A 25,030-nucleotide genomic window follows, 5' to 3' on the forward strand; every position below is an offset into this window, starting at 1 on the left:
ATCAAAATGGGGGATTTTTGTCATGCTTATGTGGATTCCGTATACATTCGGAATCCCAACAGCGTGATAGAAACTACCTAATAAAAAAATTCACCAGAATTAAATGTAAAATAAATGATCACACATTCAAAATTAATTAAAATAAAGAACATAAGAACATAAGAAATAGGAGCAGGAGTAGGCCAATCGGCCCCTCAAGCCTGCTCCACCATTCAATAAGATCATGGCGGATCTGATCCTAACCTCAAATCTTCTATCACTCTCCATCCACCCGAGCCCATGTGATCTCCCGGGAGCGGTGAAAAACCAGATGAAAGACCCAATGGCCAATTTAGGAGACAATAATCTGGAAAATTCCTCTCCGACCCATCTAGGCGATCGAAACTCGTCCAGGAGATGACTCTGTCCCGATATTTTCTACAGTACTTACCTTCTGTAAAGGCGATCTCCACCCCAGCCAGGAACAGGAATCAAACCATCTCCTGAAATCTAACACAGAATTAGAACACAATAGGAGCAGGACAAGGCTACACGGCCCCTGGGCCCACTCCACTACCCACAGGGCCATGACCGATCCGAACCTAGACTCATGTCCAATTTTCTGCCCGCTCCCCGTAACCCTTAATTCCCTTTACTTCTAGGAAACTATCTATTTCTGTTTTAAATTTATTTAATGATGTAGCTTCCACACATTTCTGGGGCAGCAAATTCCACAAACCTACCACCCTCTAAGTGAAGAAGTTTATCCTCATCTCAGTTTTGAAAGAGCAGCCCCTTATTCTAAGATTATGCCCCCTAGTTCTAGTTTCACCCATCATTGGAACATCCTCACCGCATCCACCCAATCAAGCCCCTTCACAATCTTATATGTTTCAATAAGATCGCCTCTCATTCTTCTGAACTCCAATGAGTAGAGTCCCAATCTACTCAACCTCTCCACATATGACCACCCCCTCATCCCCGGGATTAACCGAGTGAACCTTCTTTGTACTGACTCGAGAGCAAGTATGTCTTTTCTTAAGTATGGAAACCAAAACTGTACGCAGTATTCCAGGTGCGGTCTCACCAAAGTTCGATTAAATATCTAAAATGAAGTTTAATACTTTGAAACATCTTTTACACATTTTAAGACTGTTAAAATTACCTGAAACAAGTTTTAAATGTATGTGCATTTTTAAATTAGAGTCATAGAGTCATAGAGTAATACAGCACAGAAAGAGGCCCTTCGGCCCATCGCGTCCGTGCCGGCCATCAAGACCTATCTAAATTGATCCCATTTTCCAGCATTTGGACCGTAGCCTTGTATGCTATGGCATTTCAAGTGCTCATCCAAATGCTTCTTGAATGTTGTGAGGGTTCCTGCCTCTTCTACCCTTTCAGGCAGTGAGTTCCAGATTCCAACCACCCTCTGGGTGAAAACATTTTTCCTCAAATCCCCTCTAAACCTCCTGCCCCTTACCTTGAATCTATGCCCCCTTGTTATTGACCCCTCTACTAAGGGGAAAAGTTCCTTTCTATCCACCCTTTCTATGCCCCTCATAATTTTGTAAACCTCAGTCAGGTCCCCCCTCAGCCTTCTCTGCTCCAAGGAAAACAACCCCAGCCTGTCCAGTCTTTCATCATAGCTGCAGCGCTCCAGCCCAGGTAACATCCTGGTAAGGCTCCTCTGCACCCTCTCCAAAGCAATCAAATCCTTCCTATAGTGTGGCGACCAGAACTGCACACAGTACTCCAGCTGTGGCCTTACCAGCGTTTTGTACAGCTCCATCATAACCTCCCTGCTCTTATATTCTAGACCTCGGCTAATGAAGGCAAGTATCCCATATGCCTTTTTAACCACCTTATCCACCTGTTGTGCTGCCTTCAGGGATCTATGTACATGCACACCAAGGTCACTCTGATCCTCTGTCTATCCTAGGGTCTTACCATTCATTGTGTATTCCCTTGCCTTGTTAGTCCATCCAGAATGCATCAAATCACACTTTTCAGGGTTAAATTCTATTTGCCACTGTTCCGCCCATCTGACCAACCCATCTATATCGTCCTGTAGCCTGAGGCTTCCCGCCTCGCTATTTATCAACCCACCAATTTTCATGTCATCTGCAAAATTACTGATCATACCTTTTACATTCACATCCAAATTATTAATGTAGACCACAATCAGCAAGGGAGCCAGGACCGATCCCTGCGCTACCCCACTGGACACAGGCTTCCAGTCACAAAAACAACCTTCCACCATCACCCTCTGCCTTCTGCCACTAAGCCAGTTTTGGATCCAATGTGCCAAGGCACCCTGGATCCCATGGGCTCTTACCTTCCTGACCAGTCGCCTATGCGGAACTTTATCAAAAGCCTTACTGAAATCCATGTAAACCACATCCACTGCACTACCCTCATCCACACACCTAGTCACACCCTCGAAAAATTCAATCAAATTGGGTAGACATGGTCATCCCTTAACAAAGCCATGCTGGCTATCCCTAATTAATCCCTGCCTCTCCAAGTGGAGCCCAATTCTGTCCCTCAGAATTGTTTCCAATAATTTCCCTGCCACTGATGTTAGGCTCACTGGCCTGTAATTCCCTGGTTTATCCCTACTACCCTTCTTGAATAATGGTACTACATCACCTGTACTCCAGTCCCCTGGCACATCCCCTGTGGCCAGAGGGGTTAAGAAAATTTGTGTCAGAGCCCCTGCAATCTCCTCCTTTGCCTCACATAGTAGCCTGGGATACATCTCGTTCGGGCCTGGGGATTTATCCACTTTTAAGCCTGCTAAAACCACTAGTACCTCCTCCCTCTCGATGCTAATATGTTCAAGAATATCACAGTCCCCCTGCCCGATTTCTATGTCCACATATACCTTCTCCATAGTGAACACAGATGCAAAAAATTCATTATAAACTCCACCTACATCCTCTGGCTCTACACACAGCTTGCCACTTTGGTCCCTAATGGGCCCTACTCTTTCCCTAGTTATCCTCTTGCCCTTAATATACTTATAAAACACCTCAGGATTTTCCTTTATTTTGCTCACCAGTGTTATTTCATGGCCACTCCTCGCTCTCCTAATTTCTTTTTTAAGTATCCCCCTCCATTTTTTATACTCCTCTAGGGCTTCCTCTGTCTTTAGTCCTTTCTATCTGCCAAAATCCCCCCATTTTTTCCTAATCCATTCTCGTATAACACTTGACATCCAAGGTTCCCTGGACTTGCTGGTCCCACTCTTGACCTTTACGGGAGCATGTTGCCATTGTACTCTCTCAATTTCCTTTCTGAAAGACTCCCATTGCTCCGATGTGGATTTTCCTTCATTTACATTAATACGAATGTTATTTTACTATTTCTTTAAACGCCTACACTGATGAAAGAAGGCCTTATGCCTGCTTTTACCAGGCATAAGGGTTTCGTGGCTATTCGCTAGGCAGTAGTTGGGGAAATAGACCCATTCTGCACCAGTGAAAGTGATTTCTACCGGATGTGCTGGATCTGTCCAAGCGAAGCTTGACACATCACAACTGAGAGGTTCTCACACATGTGCAGCGCATGTGAAAACCCAGAACATGTGGGCCAATTCTCAAGGCTGTGCATATGCTGCGGGAGCCATAGTAAAATCCACGCCTTGGATTCTCTCTCCACCGATGCTGCCTGACCTGCTCAATATTTCCAGCATTTTCTGGTTTTAGTTCAGATTTCCAGCAGTTGCAGCATTTTGCTTTTGCCTTTATATCACTTCCGTGCTGTCTTTCCTTTATTAACCCAGGCTTTCCAAATGCCAATTATTATTTTCCTGAATGTTCATATGGATTATTGGGCAACAATCTGTGGTCGGCGGTGTAGCACTGGAGTGCGGCCTCCTACTTCCGAAAATAATACGCACTTACCTTCAAAAGGCCCAGGAGGAGAGATTTACTCTTCAACCTTTACAGTTTTCTGCACAGTGTACGGTAAGGCCGGAAGCGCAGGGTGCAGCCCAGGTCTAGGGGAATGCACTCCCTCTAAAGTTATCTGAACGAAGCCATGGCGAATCTAATTTATCTCAGTATTTTACTTTGAAATTACATTTCAAAACGTTTTAAAACTTCTAAAAAGTTTCAATTAAACTGTAAGTTAAACTTGTTTAATATATGAGCATTTTGGTTTTTTATTCATCCAAACTCTTAATATATTAATCGCTATGTATACAACTTCCTCTTTAGATTCATATTTGTAGCTCATCGAATGTAATAACTGATCATTGGCACTTTATTGTTGACTTATACAATAGCATAGGGTACGGTAGCTTAGTGGTTGTGTTACTGGACAAGTAATCCAGAGGTCTGGAATAATAATAATAATATTCTAGTAGGCATGAGTTCAAATCCCACCAAGGCAGCTGGGGAATTTTAATTCAGTTAATTAAATAATTATGGAAAAGAAAAGGCTAGTAGCAGTAATGGTGACCAGGAAACTATTGGATTGTGGTGAAAATCCATTGGGTTCACCAATGTCCTGCAGGGAAGGAAATCTGCTGCCCTTACCCGGTCTGGCTATGTGTGACTCCAGACCCACAGCAATGTGGTTGAATCTTAATTGCCCTCTGAAATGTCCCAGCAAGCCACTCAGTTTTACCAAATTCCTACGACAATGTTAGCACTGTGGGAGCACTTTAACCACATGGAATGCAGCGGTTCAAGAAGGTGGCACGCCACCACCTTCTCAAGGGCAATTACAGATGGTGCAATAAATGCTGGGCCTGTCAGCAACACCCACCATCCGTGAAGGAGCAAGTATAAAGCAGAAAAGGTTTAAAGATAAGGCTGAGTACTTAAATACTGTGCACATGTCAATTCTGACGGTTATTGTAAGGCTTGCGAATCTACAATATGGGTGTGTAATAGTTTCACTTGCCATTGTAGGCCCATCTAATTTCCTGTTAATCTATATCAGTCTTAATATCATGTATACAACGTTGAGCACGCTAACAGTGTTATTACTACAGCCGGAGAGGGTAAATCTTGCGCTGTTTCTTACTCCACTGGATTACTTTTTCTCCACTCTCCATTACCCCTCTCTCTCCCTCTCTCTATCTCTGCTAGTGTAACTGTTTCTCGCTAAAGAACATGGCCTAGAAATTCAGTGGGTTGCGCCAGCCGCTAACGCCATAAAAGGGCTATATTTCCGGCGCTAAACACTTAGCGCCTGAACGCAGTCTGATCTGCGCCGACGCCCAAATTCAGTTGACATTTAGCGCTGGCGCAAAGTGTTTGTGCCCGCTCAGGTGCGCGTGCAGCTTATGATGTCATATCGTCGCGCAACGCTGTTTGTGCGCCCCAAACCGGAAATTCAGTGGCGCCCGCCCAATGTGGGCGTGGCGCTGCTAAGAACTGTGAGGTGGAACGCAAAAGAGGCCCTGTGGGCCTCGGGGAGCACAAATTAAAGGGCACTTACACTGACCTATAAAGCCCAGCCATTTTGCTGCAATGACTTTACTGCTTTGGATTTCTGGACAGAGACCAAGGGACAGAGGTTACAGATTTGGGACAACATAGGAGAGGTATTTTTGGCTTCTGGCCAGTGCTTTGACATTTGATTCATTGTGATTTATCTGTTCTCAACTTTACTATGGGGGCTGCATTATGTGCGAAGGGCTCGCAGACGCTGTGAGAGAGGGCCAGCCATGCCGAGACGCAGAGGGGCCATCAGGCGTCAGCAACGTAGGCCTTACCCACTCAGGCAATACCGGCAGCAGGTGTCCTATCTCACCATGACTGCGGCGCATTGTGTGAAGAGGCTGCGCTTCAGAAGGGAGGTGGTTGCAGAGATCTGCCAGCTGCTTCACACAGATCTGCATCCACAGCTGATGTGCAGGACGTCTCTCTCGGTGGAAGTGAAGGTCACGGTGGCTCTGAACTTTTATGCAAGCGGCTCCTTCCAAGCTGCTGCTGCGGACATAGCGAACATCTCCCAGTTCGCCGTGCATCGCTGCATCCGGCAGGTCACCGATGCACTTTACGCGAGGAGACAACAATTCATCTCCTTCCCCATGACCCGACAGAGGCAGGAGCAGCGTGCAGTCGGATTTGGCAGCATCGCGGGCTTCCCCATGGTGCAGGACGCCATTGACTGCACGCATATGGCTATGCGGGCACCTATCCACAATGCCGAGGATTACCACAACCGGAAGGGCTACCATTCCCTAAATGTACAGCTGGTGTGTGACCACAGGCAGCGCATCCTAGCTGTCAATGCCCGCTTCCCAGGAAGCAGCCACGATGCATTTATCCTGTGCCAGACTACTGTGGCTGACATGTTCGAGGCACAGCCTCCACCAACGGGATGGCTTATCGGGGACAAGGGCTACCCTTTGTGTACATGGCTCATGACCCCGCTCCGCGCACCCAGGACCCCAGCGGAGGAGGCATACAATGAAAGCCATCAAGCCACAAGGAACATCATCAAGCAAACGATAGTCGTCCTCAAGCAACGGTTCCGCTGCCTGGATCGTTCCGGAGGATCTCTTCAGTATTCGCCGGATAGAGTCTCCCAGTTCATCGTCGTGTGCTGCATGCTGCACAACCTGGCTATCCGCAGGACTCAGGCACTGCCACCTGGCATTGCACCACCACCTCAGGAGGACGAGCAGGAGGAGGAGGAGGAGGAGGAGGACCAGCCCAGGAGGGAGCGACAAGGGCCAAGGGCTGTCCGCCGGGGGCTTATTGATTGACACTTCTAGGCCCCCTGTCAGGGAATGGCCTGTGGCAATGAACGCACCTGAGGCAGCCGCTCCGCAAGCCCTCAGCCGGTTAACGCAACAACCACTTCAAACATGACACCTGGACATGCTGAATAAATCAAAAGCTTTATTTCACAAACTCAGGGCCCTTCCCACATGAAACAGAAAAACAGACAAGACCCCCAAAAAACAGTCAAAAACATCTGTCACTCCCAAAACCTGGGGAGGACTAACAAAACTTGTCCATCCAAAAGGCCTTCAACAGCGGCCTTACAAAAATAAGCCACCCCCCCACAACAGAGACAACCCCATGAAAACAAAAAATGCCTTGATCCTCGGCCTTAACAAAATAATGCCCCGCACAACACAAGCCTCCCAATATAAAAGAAACCGCTCTCACCACACTCTAATGGGTGTGCCGAGAGGGCGGGTCCTTAGACAGGCTTCTCCGGCCCCTGGCCGACCTGCTGCTCCACCTCAACCTGGGCCCTGCGGGTGTGGCGAGGCTGGGGGAAGGCTCATGAGGGCCACAAAGCATGTCGGCAGATGCCCTTGGGGGTCGGCCTAGACGAGGCCTGGCCCGGGAGGGGCCGGCTGCTGACTGCTGCAGCTGTGGCTGGGCAGCATCAGTCTTAGCAGCAGCTCGTCGCACCTTGGCTGGGGGAGTGGCAGTGTCGGCAGCACCATTGGGGGCAAGCTGGCTGATGGCAGGTGCGCGCTGCTCGCCAGAGACATTGGCACTCGGCCGGGCTGGCAGTGTAGCAAGCACAGCAATCTGGGGGAGGCCAGACCGCTGTGCTGCAGCAGGGTGGCGGGTGCCATGGCAATGCCTCCGTGCCACAGTGAGTGTGGCAGAAGTGAGTGCCCGAACTGCCCTGGTATGTGCCCGCATCAACTCTGCCAGTGTGTGGACGGCACCACTCATCTCGCGAGTCGCGTCCTGCGCTGCCACCAGTTGCTGCACACCCGCGTCCTGCGCTGCCGCGAGTTGCTGCACACCCCTGTTGTGCACTGCGGCCAGTTGCTGGACACCCCTGTCGTGCGCTGCCGTGAGTTGTTCGAACCCCCTGGCCTGTGATTCCCCGAAAGCCACCACACGCTGAGCCAGGGACTCAATGGCGTGAGGCATCTGTTTGACCACCCCCATGAACTCTTGGTGGAGCCGCTCAGACGCCGGCGACATCTCATCGAGGACGCACACCTCCTGGGCGACGACCATGTCCGGACTGGAGGGCGGACTCTCCCTCCGGGGAGAAGGCCGCCGAGCTGGCCGCCCCTTCCCGCGTGCGTTGACCCCACTTGGTCCAGGTTCTGCCCTCCCCTCCAACACCTCCCCCCTCTGGGCAGAAGGCCGGCATGCTGCCGGAGCCTTCCCGCGTGCGTCCACCCTACTGGGACCAGCTTCGGCCCTCCCCTCCAACTCCTCCCCCTGGCTCTCCTGCAGGCCAGACGTCTCCCCTCCATTGCCATCCCCTGGCACGGAGGAGGGTTCGCCCGATGTGCCGCCTTCCTCCTTGTCCTCGACGTCCTCCTCCTCCAAGGGCCTGGCTCTCTGCGCTTCAGGGACCACCTCCTCCTCACCAGCTGAAAGCAGGAAGGCACAAGAGTAGCTTTAGAGTGAGGACAGGCCATCAGCGAGGGAGGCCTGAGTGGTGCATTATGCGCATTTGTCGGTCAGTGGGAAAGGATGTAGATTTGAAGCGCGAGGGCAACGAGAGAGGAGCAACCGGTCATGTCCTTACCAGTGGGTACCAGTACAGGGTCCGCCTCGCCGATCGTGACAGGGCCAGTCACCCGGCCACGCATGAGTCGTGCCACGCTCTCCTCCAGATCAGTGAGCGCCTGGTACTCTGGACGGCCTCCACCAGTGACAGCCTGGCTCCTTACATTGCTCACCAGCTTGGCCTGCAAGAGAAAGGACGGCCTCTAAGTACAGTGTGGTGCCCTGTCGCTGTGTGCACTGCCTCCCATGGTGGAATAGCTTGGCCAATGTGGTGCCCTGTTGCTGGGTGCACTGCCTCCCATGGTCGAATAGCTTGGCCAGTGTGTTAAGTGCAGAAAGTGCTATTGATGAACATGCAAGTGCCATTGCTGCGGGAGGAGGGCTGCCCATTAGGCCTTTGAGGTCCCTTTGCTCATAATGTGAGGTGCACATGCAAGGATGAGGGGGACACTGGAAAGGGTACTCACCTTCGCCATCCGAGTGAGGTCGTTGAACTTCTTGCGGCATTGGTCCGCACTCCTGGGGACATCACAGGTGGATGACACCCTGCGGGCGACTTTGCCCCAGGCTCTCCTGTACTGGCTCCTGGGAGCCTTCCTGCCACTGTCTGGGCACAGGATCTCTCTTCTCTTCTCCGCACCATGAATGAGCACACTCAGAGCATGCTCTGAGAAGCGCTGCGCTCGCTCACGGGCCCTCTCCATTGCTCCAGGCGCTATTTTGGCACACCAGTAGTGCTGAGGCCTAGCTGCAGGGCTCCAGTATGCAGGGCGTGGCAGCAGTCAAAGTTGACCCTTCCCCCTTTAAGAGCTGGCCGGCATCAGGGTGTCTGCTGTCAATCAAAACATGACCGCACCTGCGCTGCGCCCGGCTTCGGCGTTATTAGGCCGCATCTCCGGCTTAGCGCCGGAACACAGCATTTCAACGCCAGTTTCAGTGCTCGGCCAAACTTAGGGCCAACTCTACTGAATTTCGGCGATGTTGCCTACACTTTCCGGCGGGCACTAACTTTAGCGAGCGCCCGACTTTAGCACCCCAAAAGTGTCCAGACTGAATTTCTAGGCCCTTGTCTCTACCTGACAACAAACCCACACCCCAGTATCCATCCAACGCTCAGAATTTACAGGTGGTAACAGCTCCAGCATAATTTGGATTCTGAAAATTGTAATAAAATCGCGTGGAGATCGAACTGGTGAATGAATTGTGAGATGATATCAGACGGATTCAAAATGGAGGAATCAGCATGTGTTCTTTGTTTGTGAAGACACAAAATGGTGGAAGTCAGCAGGGGGTCCTTTGCCGGGTGGTCAGTTTTGTTGTTTTTTTAAGATGCCACATGGACAAGAAGGAAGAACATGATAGAAAAGGAAGTCCCGCCCCAATACATCACAGCCAGGAATGCGTCATGTGGTAGCACCTCCAATCAGGGAAGGTTTGGAGTGCAGCTGACCTCTCAGAGTTAGGCAGAGAGTAATATAACAGTAGTAAACCAGGGGCGGGATATTCAAGACTCAAAAGGAACACCGAAGGAACCAGGAGGGATTGGGAAGAACCACAGAAGACAGAGCAGGAGGAAGAATGAGCTGGGAATGCTGGCCTGTTTATGTTTCAACTTCCAATTTCACTGGTAGATAAAGGAGTATGTACGAAAGTCGGACATAAGCTTAGATGTTGTTAAAGGGGTACTATTATGTACACTTTCAATTGTTAAGGGTGTGCTTTTATGTATGTTTGAATGAATAATATGCACGCATATTCATTGCCGAGAATTATTTGAATTTATTTCCGAAGCTGCTTCTATCCGTACTCGAATTTTGAACTATAGTTTGAATAAAGAGCAACATTTTTAATCGCATCCTTTTCTGTCATTGTTAAGCTAATTCATAATTGTCGAGGTCCGAACAGTAGTAAGAGAAAGACATACAATAACGTCTCATTTACATAGCAGGAAAATGAAACATACCAAAGCAATTGTAACTAAGGACAATATAGAAACGTATAATGGCATGATTGTTTCTACAGATGTATATATGCATAACATCTCGGAGGCGTGTTAGATGTATTCACATTCTAATATTCAGTAAAGGCAAATGCAGCCTTGCTGTAAAAAAGGCCTGCGTTCTTTTAACCATATGCTGCATGGAAACACATCATTTCTTTTAAAGGAGCCACCTTGCGCAGCTTGTCAGGTAGAGATGTACTGAAAGTAAAGTGGACATCAGGCTCCAATGCTTGGTGTCAACAACCATAAGAGTTTCCTCCATAATTGCTGGGCAGTTAGTGAGCACATAGCCCAACTCTGCGCCAGCAGTTGATAGTTTTGCAGTGCTTCAGATGACCTGTCAAGGCGAACCTTGACAGATTGCAAGTTCTGGATTCAGCACATTCACAAGCTTTAGTGGAAATCCCAAACTTGTGTATTTCAAAGGTTGTATGACAGCATACTGTCAGTGTATGCCATCATGCCCACAGCTAAATCGGGGCCATTGCCCTAAAAGTTTTTCCACCACTGACGTTAGGCTGACAGGCCTGTAAGTTGCCAGGTTTATCTCTCTCACTTTATTGAACAGAGGTATAACATTTGCAATCCTCCAGTCCTCTGCCAGCACCACCATATCCAAAGGAGATTGGAGGATTGCGGCCAGAGGCTCCCCGATTTCCACCCTTAAGTCCCACAGTAACCTAGAAAACTTTTCAATTGAACCGGGTGGCTTTTCAGCATTGAGGTCTGGGAACACTTTTATTATATGCACTTTTCTGTTTTTTATTCTAACCAATATATCTACAGGCTTCTCCTTTACAAGTATGTTGGTAGCATCCTCTTCTCTCGTGCTGACAGATGCAAAGTAGTCATTTAATACCTTATCCCAGCCCTTCTTATGTTTGTATGTTTATAAGAGACGTTTGGTTCATTTTTATTTTAGCCGATAATCAAATCTTATATGCTGTCTTTGCCAGACGTATTTCCCTTTTTTAGAACCCCTCTATACTTTCGATATATATAATAGTATTATACAGTTTGAGGTCTTCTCATTTAATTAACTTGATCATCTTCACAAGGGGATATTTCACTCCATTACACACCTCATCACTGAATTTCCTCTGGGTCACTGCATAAATAAATGTGTTCGTGCAGCAACTCAGGAGCTGGAGCATGAAGCCGATTTCGGGTACAAATGTGGGCAGAGGGACAGGATATCCCAAGTAATCCATTCGCTGCAATATAGAACAGACCATAAACACCACCCATAACAGCATGAAATTCCCTGATATAACAAACAGCAAAATCATGGATTTCCTTCGGTTCACCATCTCTGGGTCAGTAGGACTCTCCACATTGCTCTGATCCCGGAGTCTCCTGCGGGCTCTGCTGGCCATTAAAATGTGTCGGACAGTTAATGCATTTAACAGTAGAATCAAAATAAAAGGAATAAATGGTGTTAAAATGTAATGCATTAATTCAACCACGGTCCAGCCCAGCGAACGAGCTACACGGAATATCACAAAGCAAAACCAGGGACTGTTAGTAAGCCAATATTTACCTGTGTACAGAAAATACCAGAAAATATTCTTTAAGCAGCTCAGCGCAGTCACTGTTCCGAGATCTACAACAGCCGTTTTCTCTGTGCAGTACTTTACCTTCAGCTTCTGACAACAAATGGCTACAAATCAATCAAAAGTGAAAGTGACGGTAAACCAGACAGAACAGTCTGTTGCAGCATAAAGCAAGACAGCGTGGATATTACACACGGGAATTGACCGCACAAATCTAAATTGTTCCTTATAAATAATAGGAATCTGCCTTAGTACCGGATCAATGATAATGACCAGTAGATCTGTCGCTGCCATGGCCACCAGGTAATGAGTGACACATTTCGAGAGACCGCACTTCCCCCGAGACAGGATCACAATCGTCACCACGTTAACTGCAAGCAAGAGGAAAATAGGGAAATTATTCACCAGACACTGGGTAATAACAGAAGTTTGATGCGTTCCCAGTGAAGTAACGGAGTAGCTTGTAGACTATCTACCTTAAAGTTCTTTGCAATAAATTGAAATTCGCCAAGACATGTGCAGCATGGCTTTGCTTCCAGTGATGGATTCTAATTTTTTACCTGTGAGAGGCCGCCCTGGATATAGGTTTTTTAATCAGAGTAAGCAGTAATGAATCGGCAAATAAGACATGAAGTGGCATCAAATGGAACATGGTTACAAACAGAAACTGAATTTACAATAAATACTGAAGTAACCAGTCAGAAGATGTGATCCGCACTTACATAAGAGCACGGATCACGAATAGGCCTTTAAGATCCTTGGGACTGTCCCACATTTCAGTTAGATCATGGCTGATCTTTAAATTAACTCTATCTACAAGCCTTGGTTATGTAACACTTAATAGCCTTGCCTATGAAAGAAATAGCCTTTTCAGTTTTGACATTTTTAATTCTCCTTGGCGCAAAAGGTTTTTTGGGAGATTGATCCAGATTTTCACCGCTGTGTACCAAATTAGGTGACTATCTTGATTGAGTTTTTTGATGATATAACAAGCAATGTAGTTGCGGGCAGTGCAGTTGATGTGTTGTATCTGGACATTTAGAGGACGTTTGATAAATTAACACATAATGGGCTTCTTAGCAATATTAAAGACCATGAGCTGAAAGGGGCCGCAGTAGCATTGATAAAAAATTGGCTAAGGGATAAAAAAAGAGTTCTGCTGAATGGACTTTTTTTGGACTGGATGACGGTATACAATGGCGTTCCCTCAGGTTCAGTGCGAGGAGCAGTGCTGTTGTTGATATACATTAATGGTTAGACTTGCGAATAAAGGGCAACACATGCCCGGATATTTTGAATAGTAGCTAACAGTGAGGAAGATATTAATAGACTCAGTAGGACATAGACAGGCGGGTGGAATGGGCCGAAACATGGCAGATGAAATTCAATGCCAGAAAGTGTGAGATGAAATATTTTGGTAGGAAGAATGATAAGAGACAATATTAGCTACATGGTACACTTTTAAGGGGGTGCAAGAACAGAGAGGCCTGGCGGCGTTCTTCCACAAATCTTTGAAAGTGGCAAAACAGATTAACCAATCAGTTTAATAAAGCATATGGTAACCTGGGCTTTATCAATAGAGGCATAGAATATACATGCTAGGTAGTTATGCTAAATATATGTATACAAAATAAGTCGGCCCCAGCTGGAGTATTGTGTCCAATTCTGGACACAATGTGTGTGAGTTAGCTGTTGGGGGCATACAACTGACCTTAATGTCCCGATGTTGGGAGGAGATAAAAGAAGCTTGATTGTAAAAGGAATTGGAGAGTCGATGGTGCTCTCTGAATGGGGCAGTGAGCTAACAATAGGCACTCTCTGTGCTCATACATTGACTGTGGTCACTTAATAAAGTTTTTGAACGCTTCTGTACAATGACAGAAATCAGTCCTTCCCATTCAATGCTCGTTATGTAATTGTTACACTTTTCTGCACCTGGTCCGAAATATTAAATATTGATTCACAGTTTGTTTTGGACAGCAGAAATGAGATCCAGTCTGATCCTCTGCCCCTGGATTTCGAATGGTCAACCATTCAATGAGTCGATTTACAGACACGCTACGCTCCCAGCTCAGCAATTGGTTATTCACAATCATGTACAAATTAATTACTAGAAATAGAACAATTAAATCAGCTAAATAATAATAACAATTAACTCACACTAATAATTCTAATGCACCGATTATGAAACAGTGTTTCTAAAGTTCCACAGAAAATGATAGCAAGTGAGATATCTGAAGAAGATTGGACCATCGCTTTCTTTTACATTTATATTTTAGGATTGATTTGCTGGTTCTAAAACATTTTCTCATCTGACACACTGACTCAGTATTGACAGCAAATTACAGACATTTAATTAAGAGAATGTTCGAGTAACATGGCTTATTCTGTGATCTTAGTAAGATTGGCTGACATGTTCCTAATAATGACCATTACCGACAGACTAATGATTGAACTGGCACCAGTGAATGGGAATTCACATCAGACTGTTAGACTACTGTTCCTGACATACCAGGCCCATGGAGCAACTTACCAGGGATACCATCCGCAGCCAAGACGGGGAAGTAAATCTTTTGTATATCATAAATCACAAAGAGAATCTGGAGTTTGATCAGGAAACCAAGAGACATTATTTCCCTTTCGGCAAGAATCGATGGTTCAGTGGTTGGTGTAGATGCTGGCAACAGTTCCCCGATTAAGACATTCAGAGGATTCGCTTTATTTATAGGAGAGTAAAAACATCAGGTCAGAATATCGGGTCCCATGTTGACTGGGCTTAATTACAGCCAGTGAACAAACACATGAAGTCAATAATTTTCACAACAAGAATGTTAGCGAGAAACGCGGATTTCCCAATCTGCCAAAGCCCCGAATACCAATCCCACAAGCCCAAAAATAACTTTCCTAGATGCATTTGCTCAATAAAACTATAAGGAAACACAGGGTTTTCCTAGTGTCATCTAAGAACAACTCAAATAAAGTGCACACTTTTAGAGATGCACGTATGATAAAGAATTTATGCAATAAATGTAAACAAAGGAATCTTATGAACTGAAATAATAATCTTATTCCCTGTATCCACCAGACCTTCGAGTCCCTGCGGTGCTTGTTCAACAGATGCTACCTGACCTGCTGGCTGTTTCAATTGTTTACTTTTTTTATTGAAGAATTCGCGCATCCACAATATTTTTAGATAGAGATAGAGAGTCATAGAGTTTTTACAGCACAGAAAGAGGACCTTCGGCCCATCGCATCTGCGCCGGCCATCAAGCCCTGTCTAATCTAATCCCACTTTCCAGCATTTGGTCCATACCCTTGTATGCTATGGCATTTCAAGTGCTCATCCAAATGCTTCTTGAATGTTGTGAGGGTTCCTGCTTCTACAACCCTTTCAGGCAGTGAGTTCCAGATTCCAACCACCCTCTGGGTGAAAGAGTTCCTCGAAAAATCCCCTCTAAACCTCCTGCCCCTTACCCTGAATCTATGCCCCCTTGTTATTGACCCCTCCGCCAAGGGGAAAAGTTCCCTTCTATCTGCACTATCTATGCCCCTGATAATTGTGTACACCTCAATCAGGTCCCCCCTCAACCTTCTCAGCTCCAAGGAAAACAACCCCAGCCTGTCTAGTCTTTCTTGATAGCTGAAGCGCTCCAGCCCAGGTAACATCCTGCTAAATCTCCTCTGCACCCTCTCCAAAGCAATCACATCCCTCCTATAGTGTGGTGACCAGAACGGCACACAGTACTCCAGCTGTGGCCTTACCAGCGTTTTGTACAGCTCCATCATAACCTCCCTGCTCTTTTATTCTATGCCTCGACTAAAGAAGGCAAGTATCCCATATGCCTTTTTCACCACGTTATCCACCTGTTCTATCGTTTTAAGAATTTAGAAAACATAGGCTGACCATTTACTCTGGCTTTCCTGTCGAATATTGTAAATTTGCCGCCAAAAATTCTATTCCAGTTGATGATACCGGATAGAATTTGTATGTTATGCAGTAACAAAGGAAGTACGAAGTAAAGTAAGAATGAAAGAAATAAATAAGATAAGAAAGGAATGCAGTAACTGTTGTGATATAGGTAATATTGCAACAATCACTGGCCACAATTAACAGCAGACTCCTAGAGACTGGGAGACTTTAATCTACATATGGACTGGGCAAATCAAATTACCACTAGTGGTGTGGAGGATGAATTCTTGGACTGCATGCGAGATGGTTTCCTGGATCAGAATGTGGAGGAGCCAACAAGGGAACAGGTTATTCTGGACCTGGTACTGTGTAATGAGAAAGGGCTAATCAATAACCTTGTAGCAAAGGGGCCTTTAGGGACAAGTGAGCAAAACATGATTGCATTTTACATTAAGATTGAGAGTGATGTAGTCCAATCTGAAATTAAGGTCTTCAGTATAAACAGAGGAAACTACAAAGGTATGAGGGCCAAGTTGGCCATGGTAGATTGGGAGACTACACTAAAATGTATGAAGGTGGACATACAATGGCAAACATTCAAGGAAATACTGCATAAATTGCAACACAAATATATTCCTCTGGGGCATAAAAATCCAAATGCAAAAGTGATTCAACCATGGCTAACAAAAGTAAATAAAGCCAGTATTAAGTCAAAGGAGTAAGCTTATAAAGTTGCCAGAAAAAGCGGTCAGCCTGAGGATTGGGATGTTTTTAGAAATCAGCAAAGGGTGACCAAGAAATTGATAAAGAAAGGGGAAATGGAATATGAGCAAAAACTAGCAAAAAATATAAAAACGGATTATAAAAGCTTCTCTAGGTATGCAAGAAGGAAAAGACTGGCGATAGTAAATGTAGGTCCTTTACAGTCAGAGACGGGAGAATATATAATGGGGAATAAGGGAATGACAGACAAATTAAATAAATACTTTGTTTCTGCCTTCACGGAGAAAGGCACAAAAAAACAAAAAATACGAGAAAACCGAGGGTGTGGCGAGAATGAAAGAAATTAGTATTAGTAAAAAAACAGTACTAGCCAAATTAATGGGACTAAAAGTCGATAAATTCCAAGAACCGGATGAACTACATCGTAAGGTTTTGAAAGAGGTGGCCGTTGGGATAGTGGATGCACGGCTGTCATGTTCCAAAATTCTATAGATTCTGGAATGGTTCCTGCAGGTTGGAGGATAGCTAAATGCAAAGCCGCTATTTAAGAAAGGAGGGAGAGAGTAAAAGGGGAACTACAGACCTTTAGCCTAACATCCGAATTCGGGAAAATGCTGGTATCTATTATAAAGTATTCAATATCTGGGCACTTTGAAACTAATAGTAACATTGGGAAGTGTCAATATGGATTTTTGAAAGGGAAATAATGTTGACAAACCTATTCGAGTTCTTTGAGGATGTAACTAGTGGAGTAGAGAAAGTGGAAATGATAGATATGGTGTATTTGGATTTTCAGAAGGCTTCGATAATGTCCCACATAAGAGGTTGATGAACATAATTTGGCTACATGGAATTGGGGGTAAAATACTCGCATGGATTGAGAATTGGTGAACAGGCATAAAAAAAGAGTAGGGATAAACGACTCTTTTTCAGGATGGCAGGCTGTGACTTGTGTGGTACCGCAAGGATGGGTGCTTGGGCCCCAGCTATTCACAATCGATATCAAAGATTTTGATGAGGGGACTAAATGTAACATTTCCAAATTTACTGATGATACAAAGATAGTTGGCAGTGTCAGTTGTGAAGTGGAAGTCAAGAGGTTTCAGAGGGATCTTGACAGGCTCAGTGAGTGTGTGAGAACATGGCCGAGGGAATATAATGTGGAAAAATGTGAAGTTATCCACTTTTGTAGAAAAAACAGAAAGGCAGTGTATTTCCTAACTGGTGAAAGATTGGGGAAAGCAGATGCTCAAGGGGACCTGAGTGTATTTGTACATGAGTCACTGAAAGTGAATGTGCAGGTGCAGCAAGCGATTCGGAAGGCAAATGGTATTGTATGTAATTACAAGAGGATTTGAGTACTGGAGTGACAAACGTCTTACTCCAATTATATAGGGCTTTGTTGGGACCACACCTGGAGTACTGTGTACAATTTTGGTCTCCTTACCTAAGTAAGGATATATATGCCATAGAGGGAGTGCAACGAATGTTCACGAGATTGATTCCAGGGATGGTGGGACAGTCGTATGAGAAGAGATTGAGTTAACTAGGCCTGTTTTCTCTTGCATTCAGAAGAATGAGAGGGGGTCTCATTGAAGCATCCAAAATTGTCACCGGGCTTGATAGGGCGGATGCTGTGAGAATTTATCCCTTGGCTGAGGAGTCTGGAACCAAGGGCCACAGCCTCAGGATAAAGGGTAGATGAGGAGAATTTCCTTCACACAGAGGGTGTTGAATCTTTGGAATTCTCTACCCCAGAGGGCTGTGGAGGCTCAGTCATTGGGTATATTCAAAACAGAATTCGATATATTTCTAACTTGTAAAGGCATCAAGGGATATGGCGATAGGACCGGTGAATGGAATTGAGGCAGGAGATCAGCCATGATCTCATTGAATAGTGAAGCAGGCTCCAAGGAACGAATGGTCGACTCCTGCTCCTATTTGTAATGTTGTTATGTCCTTATTGTGTATTGGTGATTCTTCTACATTTAAAAGAAAAAGTTCAATAATACATATCAATTTACCGGGAGAGAGAATTTAAGAAAAACACATCAAGTGTTCGTACTCCACCAGTGCTCTGCGAAATGTTATTGCTTTATCAATATTGGACGGACAGCAGCTCAAAAAACATAACTTACCATTAGTGAATTACTAACTGGTGAAATTGTCCAGCTGCAGATTCTGCACTCTGCCGCTCTCTCCGTCTTCTGATTGATCGCACCCTGTTTTATCTTCTTCTTATCCTGAACGACCGACACTCAGCTTTACCTCTCTACTTGTGCATTTGCCGCTTAGACCTGAATTGCGCCAGTTCTTTGACGATGCATATGACTATAGCTTGAGTCCTTTAATTAATAGGGCGAATTAACTGCGGGTACAGTACACATCACTGAGATAAACATTCAATATTATTACCAGCAGTGACTCGCCCAACGCTATTTATTTACCTGTGTTCATCTCAATGAGCTGCAGCTATTCACCTACTGAGACCAGTAATACTCGTTCCTTCTACCCCTCTATTTCTCCATTCAGCATTGATTCACCTATGGACCCTAGTAATCCCCATTTCACTTCTACCACCATCTATCTGACAGACAATGATGTAAATATTGTGCCTATTGCTATCCATTCCACTGTCCTTCCCTCTCACCAACCAGCATTGATTCATCTAGAAACCCCAGTACTAACCAGCCGACTTCCCCCCCCGCCACCACATAGACCAACACTGATTCACCTATTGATTCTGGTACTACCCATTTCACTGCTACCCTCCAGCGCATTAACCAGCCTTGATTCACCTATAAACATCAGTAATATCTCTTCCACTACACTCTCCAACACTAAGATCAGCACTGATTCTCCTGTAGTTCCTAGAATTACCCATCACACTTATACCATCATCTCACTGAGCAGCAAACAGTCAACAATTGAGTCTAGTGCTACCCGTTCCACTGCTCGCACATCTCACTAACCAGAACTGATTCAAATTTAGAACCTAGATCTACCCATTCCACTACACGCCCCCGTTCACACTGCCCAGCACTGATTGACCTATTGTCACCTCTCGCTTTAGCCCCTCAGGAGCATTGATTCACATACCACTAGTACACTTTCCCACCATATCACTGACGAGCAGTTTTTCACCAACTGGGTCCATTTCTACCAATCCTACCATCTCATCCATATTACTGACCGGCACGGACTCTTCTATTGAGCCTGGTACTATAGATGGAAGCCATTAGGCCCATCAAGTCTGCACGAGCTCTTTCAAAGAGCAATCCAGTTAGTCTAAAGTGTCCCAACTCTTTCCCCATAGGCTTGCAATTATTTCCCCTTCAAGTATTTATCCACCTACCTTTTGGAAGGCTACTGCTGAATCTGACTCTAGCACTTTATCAGGCTTTTAAAATCCTAACATTTTATTATGTAACATCTTTCTTTCCTCATGTCGCCTCTGGTAATTTTGCCAGTCGCCTTAAATCTGTGCCCTCTGGTTATCGACATTTCATCCATTGGAAACAGTTTATTTTTAATTACTCTATCTAAACCCTCCATAATTTTAAACATCCCTATCAATATCTCCGTGTTGATGAGCTGGAGTCTGAGCTTCAGATACTGCGACACATCAGGGAGGGGGAGAAGTACCAGGACTCAGTGTACCAGAAGGTGGTCGCACCTATGAAGTTAATTAATTCAGATGTAGCCCATGGCCAGGGTCAGGACGGTGTGACTACGAGCGAGGCAGGTACGGGGATCCAGGAGGTAGCGTTGGAGGAGCCGCAGCCCTTGCTCTTGGCCAACAGGTTCGAGGTTCTTACTCCCTGTGTGGACAGGAGCAGGGACTGCAGGGAGGAAGAGCAACCTGGCCACAGCACCGTGGAACAGGGGGCCATTCAAGAGGGGGGAGTAAATAGAAATGTTGTAGTTGTAGGGGATAGTATTATTAGAGGGATAGAGAGAGTGGCAGAAGGCAGAGGGTGATGGTCGAAGGTTGTTTTTGTGACTGGAAGCTTGTGGCCAGTGTGGCACCACAGGGATCGGTGCTGGGTCCCTTGCTGTTTGCGGTCTACATTAATGACTTGGATATGAATGTAAAAGGTATGATCAGTAAGTTCGCGGATGATACAAAAATTGGTGGGGTGGTAAATAGCGAGGAGGGTAGCCTCAGTCTGCAGGATGATATAGATGGGTTGGTCAGATGGGCGGAACAGTGGCAAATGGAATTTAACCCGGAAAAGTGCGAGGTGATGCACTTTGGGGGGACTAACAAGGCAAGGGAATACACATTGAATGGTAAGACCCTAGGCAAGACGGAGGGTTAGAGGGATCTGGGTGTGCAAGTACACAGATCCCTGAAGGCGGCGGAACAGGTGGATAAGGTGGTAAAAAAGGCATATGGGATACTTGCCTTCATTAGCCGAGGCATTGAATATAAGAGCAAGGAGGTTATGATGGAGCTGTATAAAACACTGGTTAGGCCACAGCTGGAATACTGTGTGCAGTTCTGGTCGCCACACTACAGGAAGGATGTGATCGCGTTGGAGAGGGTGCAGAGGTGGTTCACCAGGATGTTACCAGGGCTGGAGCGCTTCAGCTCTGAAGAGAGACTGGGCAGATTGGGTTTGTTTTCCTTGGAGCAGAGGAGGCTGAGGGGGGACATGATTGAGGTGTACAAAATTATGAGGGGCATAGATAGGATGGATGCTGAGGAGCTTTTTCCCTTAGTAGAGGGGTCAATAACTAGGGGGCATAGATTCAAGGTAAAGGGCGGGAGGTTTAGAGGGGATTTGAGAAAGAACTTTTTCACCCAGAGGGTGGTTGGAGTCTGGAACTCACTGCCTGAAAGGGGTGTGGAGGCAGGAACCCTCACAACATTTAAGAAGCATTTGGATGAGCACTTGAAATGACATAGCATACAAGGCTACGGACCAAATGCTGGAATATGGGATTATATTAGACAGGGCTTGATGGCCGGCGTGGACACAATGGGCCGAAGGGCCTCTATCTGTGCTGTATAACTCTATGACTCTATGGCCTAGAAATTGAGTTGGCGCCGCGCCAGGGCTTTAGCGCCGGAAATTTAGCGCCGGCGCTAAGTCCCCCTGCGCGCGCCAAAAATTCAGTAGCGCCGCGCCCAGATGGCTGCCGGCGCTACTGGAGGGTGTCAGCGCCTCTCAATGGGCGCTGACTGCCGCATTGCGGCGCTAATCCGCCGCTGCGGCACCCGATGCGGTGCGGCAGGCTGGGGAAGTGCAGGCCTCCTCCTTCCGTTAAGGAGGAGCTGCCTGCACCCGACCGCTGGCCGTTGATCTGTGGAGAAAAATGAGCCCGGCACCTCGGAGAAGTGCAAGGCTCGTGGCCCACACGCATCTGTGCCGCGGGGGGGTGTTGGAGGAGTCCGGGGAGGGAGGTGCAGGCAGGCGGCCGCCGGGAAAGCGGCCGGCCGCCGCGCGACATTAATGCGCCGGCGCTAAGACCCGTAGCGAACTTTTGAAAAATCGTTGGTTGCGGCTGCCACGGGCGAGGCGGCCGCAACTCAATTTCGGCATTCGGGCGCGTTGCCACGGCAACCGGGACGCTGCGCACACCGATGACGTCATCGGTGCCGGCGCAGCGCAACCGGCTAACGCCAATGGCAGTGCCCCAGTGAATTTCTCAATCGGCTGTACTTGCGGCGCTAGGCCCTCTAGCGCCTCAAAATGGGCGCTAACCCCACTCAATTTCTAGGCCTGGCCTAGAAATTCAGTATAGCCACTTTTGGGGCAGTAAAGTCGGGCGGCCGCTAAAGTTTGCGCCCGCCGGAAAGTGGAGGGCAGTTCGCCGAAATTCAGTAGCTTTGGCCAAGGTGTTTGCTCGAGCGCTAAAACTGGCGATGCACGGCTATCCTTAGGCACTAAGCCGGCGGTGCAGACTGATACAGCCGAGGCCGGGCGCAGCGCAGGTGCAGTCATGTTTTGATTGACAGCAGACACCCTGGCGCCGGCCAGCTCTTAAAGGGGGAAGGGTCGACTTGGTCTGCTGCCACGCCCTGGATCCTGCAGCCCTCCAGCTAGGCCTGAACAGTGCTGCTGGAGAGAAATAGTGCCAGGAAGGATGGAGAGGGCCCGTGAGCGAGCGCAGCGCTTCTCTTGCCATGATTTAAAGGTGCTGGTTAGGGCTTTGGAGAAGAGAAGCCATATCTTGTTCCCGGACAGTGGCAAGAAGCCTCCCAACAGGGTGTACAGGAGAGCCTGGAGGGAAATCGCCCAGAAGGTCACAGCCACCTGCGATGTCCCCCGGACTGTTGTCCAATGCCGGAAGAAGTTTAACGACCTCACTCAGATTGTCAGGGTGAGTACCCTTTCCAGTGTCCTCCTCATCCTTGCATGTGCACCTCACATTATGGGCAAAGGGACCTCAAAGGCCGAATGGCCTGCCCTCATCCAGCAGCTATGGCACTGGCATGAACATCATTTGCACTTTCTGCACTTTACACACTGGCCAAGCTACTCGACCATGGGAGGCAGTGCACACAACAACAGGGCACCACACTGGCCAAGCTATTCGACCATGGGAGGCAGTGCACACAGCAACAGGGCACCACACTGTACTTAGAAGCCGTCCTTTCTCTTGCAGGCCAAGCTGGCCCAGAATCTGAAGAGCTGGACTGACACCGGGGGAGGCCGTACCCAGTTCCAGGAGCTCAGTGACCTGGAGGAGCACGTGGGTCAACTCATGGGTTCCCGGGTGATTGGCCCCATTGCAATTGGAGATGCCGACCCTGTGCTGGGCCCCAATGGTAAGAACAGGACCTTTTGGACCTCTCTCGTTCCCCTTGCGCTTCAGATCTACATCCTTTGCCACTGTCCGACCAATGCGCAGAATGCCACCACTCATGCCTCCCTCGCTGACGCCCTGTCCTCACTCTAAAGCTACTCTTGTGCCTTCCTGCTTTCAGCTGGTGAGGAGGAGGTCCCTGAAGCTGCGAGTGTCAGTCCCTCGGAAGAGGAGGACGAGGAGGAGCAAGAGGAAGGCGGCCCATCGGGGGAACCCTCATCCGCGCCAGGGGATGGCAATGGAGGGGACACGTCTTCCCTGGAGGAGAGCCAGGGGGAAGTGTTGCAGGGGAGTGTAGCTCCTGTGCCCAGTGGCTTCCAGCCACGTGGGAAGGGTCAGGCAGCACGGCTGCCTTCTCCCCAGAGGGGGGAAGGGTTGCAGGGGAGTGTAGCTCCTGTGCCCAGTGGCGTCCAGCCACGCGGGAAGGGTCGGGCAGCACGGCTGCCTTCTCCCCAGATGGGGGAAGTGTTGCAGGGGAGTGTAGCTCCTGGGCCCAGTGGCGTGCAGCCACGCAGGAAGGGTCGGGCAGCACGGCTGCCTTCGCCCCAGAGGGGGTAAGTGTTGCAGGGGAGTGTAGCTCTTGGGCCCAGTGGCGTGCAGCCACGCGGGAAGGGTCAGGCAGCTCGGCGGCCTTCTCCCCAGAGGGAGAGTCCTGCCTCCAGTCCGGAGACAGTCCTCGCCCAGGAGGTGTGCCTCCTTGATCAAATGTCCGCAGACTCGGATCGTCGGCACACCGAGTTCATGGGGGTTGTGGCACGGTTGCCTGAGGCCATCGAGTCCCTGGCTCATAGTGTGTCCGATTTCGGGGCCTCACAGGCCAGGGGTTTCGAACAACTCATGGCAGCACAGGCCAGGGGTCTGGAACAATTCGGGGCATCACAGGACGCGATTCGGAAACAATTCGGGGCATCACAGGACGCGATTCGGGCCGAATTCGGGGCATCACAGGACGCGAGTCGGGCCGAATTCAGGGCAGCACAGCACGTGAGTCGGGACGACTTCAGGGCAGCACAGGCAGCGAGTGGACAGTTGATCAGTGGTGCCGTGCAGTCACTGGCTGGTCTGATGCGGGCACAGACCAGGGCAGTACGGGCACTCACTGCTGCCACACTCGCTGTGTCACACAGGCATCGCCAGGGCTCCCGCCGCGCTGCTGCAGCACAGCGGTCTGGCCTTCACCAGATTGCTGCGCTTGCTGCAGTGCCAGCCCGGCCGAGTGCCAGTGTCTCTGGCGAGCAGCGAGCGCCTGGCATCAGCCAGCTTGCCCCCATTGCTGCAGCCACCACTGCCACTCCCCCAGCAAAGCTGCGACGAGCTGCTGGAGATACTGATGCTGCCCAGCCACAGCTGCAGCAGTCAGCAGCCGGCCCCTCAAGGGCCAGAGCTCGTCTAGGCCGACCCCCAAGGGCATCTGCCGTCACGCAATGTGCCCCTCAGGAGCCTTCCCCCAGCCTTGCAACACCCACAGGGCCCAGGTTGAGGCAAAGCAGCAGGTCAGCCAGGGGCCGGAAAAGGCTGGACAAGGACTCGCCCTCTCGGCACACAAAGTAGAGTGTGTTGGCAAATGTTTTTTTATATGGGGGTGGTT

Source organism: Somniosus microcephalus, unplaced genomic scaffold, assembly GCF_052327205.1.
Source record: "Somniosus microcephalus isolate GS21.2 unplaced genomic scaffold, FLI_Smic_1.0 unresolved_chr4, whole genome shotgun sequence".
NCBI classification, from domain to species: Eukaryota; Metazoa; Chordata; class Chondrichthyes; order Squaliformes; family Somniosidae; genus Somniosus; species Somniosus microcephalus.